This window comes from Alligator sinensis, unplaced genomic scaffold (genome assembly GCF_000455745.1).
Source record: "Alligator sinensis unplaced genomic scaffold, ASM45574v1 scaffold682_1, whole genome shotgun sequence".
Lineage (NCBI taxonomy): Eukaryota > Metazoa > Chordata > Crocodylia > Alligatoridae > Alligator > Alligator sinensis.
Window position 1 is genome coordinate 2,214,161 of NW_005842011.1, and position 5,754 is coordinate 2,219,914.

Here is a 5,754-nt window from a genome sequence, read left to right on the forward strand (position 1 = left end):
GATTTGATAAGTCTTCTGATACCTGAAGGGTGATTATAGAGAAGATGGAGATGGGCTTTTTCTGTGACTGTCGGGGGCAGAATTAGGAGCTATAGACTAAAGATGCAGCAGAGGAAATTGAGATTGGAGATTAGAAGGAACTTTCTGACTCTGAGTATAGTCAAGCATTGGAACAGGCTACCTAGAGAAATGATCAAATTGCCACCCCTGGAAATTTTCAGAAGTAGGTTGAACAGACACTTGGCTAGGATGGTTCAGTCAGGGATTGAGTGGCACCCAGCTCTGAGCAGGGGCTGGACTAGCTGATCTTGTGAGGTCTCTTTCAGCCCTATTTTTCTCTGATCCAATGATCCTCAATGGGCCCTTAGATATCCCGTGCGCCACAGGATTTATCTCATTGCTCAAACCCAGCCTCGTCTTATGTGGGGGACAGGATCTGGCCCTCCATCTATATCTACTTTTATCTTACACTAAAATACCTGTTAGATGCCTTAGTGGACTTAGGCAAGTAAGTGTCAACCTTTTCTGCCCTGCTTGAATCCTAAAGCATTAACGTACCTAATTTTGTGATGTGACATCATCTTAACCTTAAAACTAAATTACAGAATGTGGCAAGGAAGAGATGAGCCACCTTCCTCTTGTGTTATGATTTTTTCAGGGACTCCAACCTCAATATCCTCTGCTATAATTTAAGGGCATTGCTCCTAGTCCTATCCCTTATGGCCAAAGATAAAAGCCCACCCTCTCTATCTCACTTCAGGTATTTGAAGACTGTTATCAAATCCCCCCCTCAGTCTTCTCTTCTCCAGACTAAATAACCCTAGTTATTTCAGCCTTTCCTCTTAAGTCATATTTTCTCTTAGCTCTTAATATTTTAACAAAAAATATCTGCTGGGCTCTTTCTAATTTGTCCATATATTTCTCAAAGTGTGGGGCTCAAAACTGGACACAGTGCTCCAGATGAGGCCTCACCAGTACTGAATAGAGTGACAAATTAACTTCCCTTGATTTGCATGAGACTCTTTTGTTAGTACAACCCAATATGCCGTTGACTTTTTTTTTTTCAACAAGAGCACACTGTCTTATATTCAGCTTCTGGTCTACTGTAATCCCCAGGCCTCTCTCTGCAGTACTGCAGCCTAGGCAGTCATTCCCCAGTCTGTATTTGTGCATGCAATTATTTTGTCCCAAGTGCAGGACTTTTCACTTGCCCTTGCTTAATTTCATCTCACTGATTTTGGACCATTTCTCTAGTCTATCCAAATCATTCTGGATCCTAGCCCAATCCCCCAGAGTGTCTGCAACTCTACCAAGCTTGCTGTGATTTGGAAATTTACTAATTGTGCACACAATACCATCATCCAAATCATTAATGAAGATATTAAACACCACCCAACCCAGGACAGATCCCTGGGGAAACCCACTTGATACCTCCTTCCAACTAGATGTTGAGCCATTGATGACTATTTGTTGAAGTTGATGATCTAACCAGTTTCATATCCATGTTACACTACTTCCATCTAGTCTGCATTTCCTTAGTGCAGAGGTCAGTAACATTTTCTAGCAGTGGGCCAAAATGACCCAGCTCAGGCCTGAGGTGGGCTGGCAGTAGGCCTGGTCACCTCCACCCCTTCTCCCCACCACTCAGCTGTGGCATGGTGTGGGCAGAGTTCCCACTCCGCTGAAGCCCAGGTGCAGTGTAGAGCAGAAAGATCACCCTGTCCACCAAAGCCCCTCCTGCCTAGCTGAGACATAGGCAAAGCCCACCACCACTGAATGCCACTGAAGCCACTGCTCCTCAGGTGAGATTCAAAGACTGTAAGTTATAGGTTGCTGACCCCTGCTGATGGCTAGAAAATGGTATTTAGAGGTTTGCTTTTGGGAACTGGCTTGTAGGTAAAGTAGATATTGCATCAGAACAATGGTCCAGGGGAATGGCAAGGGTTAATTGATTTTTAAAGCCTGTTTTTAACAAAGTTTCCTTCAAGACCCACTGGGTCTGACACAGGCAAGCAGCAAGCAGATATACAGGCTGGGAAATTGAAGACAAGTACCACACTGTTCCTTAACATAAATAAGGGACTCGGCAGCATCGGTGCCAGCCCACAGCGCCCAACTGCAGGTCCCTTGTGATTTCTGGTTTTGGTAGATGGACCAAATTAGGAGGACACTGGAAAGAACAAAATGTGTGCATGTAGTGGGTTTGTGAAACAAAGGCATATGCTGACAGGACAGAACATGGATAGTATGATGACCACAGGGAGACCAACCAATGATTCTCAGAGATGAAGAGTCATCAGAGGAGAGAAAGAGAATACAAAATAAAGGATTTCAGAGCAGCAAAGGATCCCTGAGAGGGGAGAACCCAAGGTCACCATAGACAAAGAATGCACCACCAGCCCATCTCACCAACCCCCCTGAGGGGGAACTGTGGAGCTCGGCCTTCAACCTCCAGGCTGCTGACCTCTGACAGTCAAGAAAGAACCTCAGGGTGAAGCTTATATATTGGCTAGATGTACCTTGACTCTGTGACAGCTCTAGGACTGGCAGCTATAGAATTGCTTGCATTATTCTTATCTGCTACTGCTGGGTATCAATAAAATTCACCTATTATTGAATGGAGAGGTTGTGGTCAGTCTGAGGGTTTGAGCCCACCTGGAACAAGGTATCTGGGTCATAAATCCAGTGCCAACACCTGCCTTAGCTTACTGTTGAGAATCTTGTGGGTGACAGTGTCAAAAGCTTTGTTAAAGTCAAGGTATATCACATCCATTGCTCCACAGAGCCTGTCACTTTATCATAGAAAGAAATAATTTTAGTTAGGCTTGGCAGTTCAGTTAGCCAACTCCAATCCAAGTTGGCTTCATGGTTGGGCATCCCACTTGGGTGGCTAATCACTCTGAGTCCAACACTTACATGTCAGGGGGTTCATCTACATGAGATGCTTTACTCTACAGTTGACTAATTAGCTCAGCAGTAAAGCATCACCATTTACATGTGTGCCCCTATTAGGCTGGAGTAAACTAATTAATTTGGCCACAAGATAGTAAAGCCTGATACAAGTACTATCCTACAGTGGAGTTATTTAGTCCACTGCAATGCATGTGTAGATGGTGACTGGGGCTAGCCAGGACATGGGGTGCTACAGTGTGGGGGCTACCTGCTGGCTAGCCCCACATTGTGGCACCCTCATGCCTCAGACAGCCCCTCTGCAGCATGTTGAGCTGGGGTGCAGCAGCTCCAGACTGGCAGGCTGACCTCCTGGGCCCTCTGCTAGCTGGCGCTGTGCTGCAGTGGCTCAACAGGTTGCAATCCTGGACACACATGTAATCACTGCACCTGGGAGCAATAAACTCTGGTGCAAACTGCAGCAGAATGTATTGTGTCGCATTAATATCATGTGTAGACATGTCAAGAGAAACCTAATTTGTGCCAAATACAGCTACCCTGTACCCCGACCATGGGCAGTAAGAGAAAAATCCTTGATGGGAGGGTCATTATCTGAGTGAATTGTAGAGGCAAGTTATGTGAGCTATTCTTGTAAGGGCACTAGTAAAACTGAATAGAAGTTTCCAGGACTTCTCAATATAGAAGGAGAGAACCACAAATGTATAATAAAATATAAAACCTGCAAAGGGCCTAGGTCATTCGTTCAAGATGTGTAAGGAAGCACAGGGAGTTGTGGTATGAAAGGAAATTCTTGAAATGAGAATTAAAGGACCTTCAATTGAACTGTCAAGCTAGACCAAATATTAGGCTATGTGAGCACATAGTATTTCTACTGTTTCCTTCCTCCTTTCTGAGTAGTAATTGCTCTTACTTCACGTGGCCTGGTTTTATTTACATTACCAGACTATATACTTGTGCAGGACCCAAATGCCCCCAATCCTGTTTGGGGCATTTGGGTGTTACAGTAAAATTAACAATGGCCACCTCACTGGGAGGAAGTCTATATTCAGATAGATATGCATTTTCAGAAGGGCTGATTCTGGAATCGCACTGACTCTATGCTGGTAGAACTCCACAGACTATAGTTGGGTTATTCTTGTTTTCTGCCATTGCAAGTGAGATTAAAATTAAGTACTAAGACTCAAAAAAGGACTCAGAAATGTTACCCAGAAGTCAGTCCTCATATTTCTTCTTCTTGATGGTGATTTCTTCTTCACTCTTCAGGGATTGTAATGCTGTAGTAGTGCAGCTGGGTAACCACTAGCTCTTCTCAGGAGGGAAAGTCAGAAAGTGGCTGAGGCACTGTTAAGTGTTTTTAGGATGGGAAGGGATAAAAGTAGCCTAGCACCAGTGGCAGATTTACAGTTAGTGGGGCCCTGTGTGCAGCTTCATTTTTGGCCCCTTCTTCCCCCCTTGGGACCCAGTCAAGAAGAAGAACATTCTCTCTTATCTCCCCCCATTTTTCATTCTTTTTTTTTTCTTCCTCCTCCTATATTATAAGTAATAAGAAGTAAATTAAAATAAAGTGAGGTACCTTGATTTTTTTTTGTAGTCTACATTTTTTCACAGACCACTTACCAGGCTCTATAAAAATGGGATTTTGAACCATTCCATACTAGTGACAAATCACAGGCATTGTTGCAAAGTGCATTTGTTCAACTGGATAATTGGTCAAGCAGACAGACTTTGACTAGCAAATGACAATTTCCCTTAGTTGCTGTTATGCTATTGCTGAAACAGCGAAAAAATGGCGAAGCACATTTTTTGCTAGACTACTTCAAAAACTATGTTTACAGCACAGTTTGCAGAAGAAGTTTGCATGTAACCCTGGGCATGACACTACATGCGCCCTCACATGAATAATGGGATCCTGGGGTACCTGGTAGCTAGTAACCCTGCCCAGCCCCCCCCTGGGAAGCTGCTGCACTGGCCCCGAGTGGAGAGCCTCCCCTTACAATCAAGCACCCTTGCAGACAGTTGTCAAACTATTTACAAGATTTAATTATTTACAACATAACAAATAATCCTTAAATAAGCACATGGATATACTGTCTAATAAACCCTCAAGAACTTATTTACACAGTCGTTGGGGGGACCCCGTGTCCCCTGCCCCTGGCAGGGTATCTCAGGGAGCGGGACTGTCTGTGTCCCTGCACGTGGTCTGTGGAAGCTCCCTGGTGCTGGTGTCCGTCTCCGTGCTCCTGGGGTCTCCGGGCAGCAAGCAGCGACTCCTTTTCTGCAGTCCCTGCAAAGCAGCCTCACCCTGCCTTTGACCCCCTTCCCCGGCTCTGCTGTGAACAGTGTCTGGTCTGCAGACTGTAGCAACCCTCCTGCCCCACACAGCCTCACAGCCCTGGCAACTGCAGCCCCTCCCTGGGCTTTGCCTGCCCCTGGGGCCCCTACCCCCTCTGGGAAACTAGGGCAGACTCTGGCAGTCCCCCTCCCCCCCGGCTCTGCTGTGCTCACACAGCCACACTGGCTGCAGTCAGGTCTCTCCAGGCTTGGCGTCTCCACACAAGCAGTCCCTGCCTGATCCTGCCACCGCAGCCTCCCTGGGCGGGAGAGAAGAAATGGATTCTGTATCACACTGGATACTGTGTCACTCCCATTGCAGCTTCTGCTGCTGCTTCTGCAGGGCTGGCTCAGGGGCTCTCCGAGGGACCGCTGTGCTGAGACTCTGAATCCGGTCTCCAGCCTGTCCCTCAGCCCCCTCTCTCTCTTGTTCCCCCCCCGCGGGAACAACTGCTCCCCCTTTTACCCAAGCCTCTCAGCCAATCCCAGCTCAGGGCCATTCCCGGGCCTCTC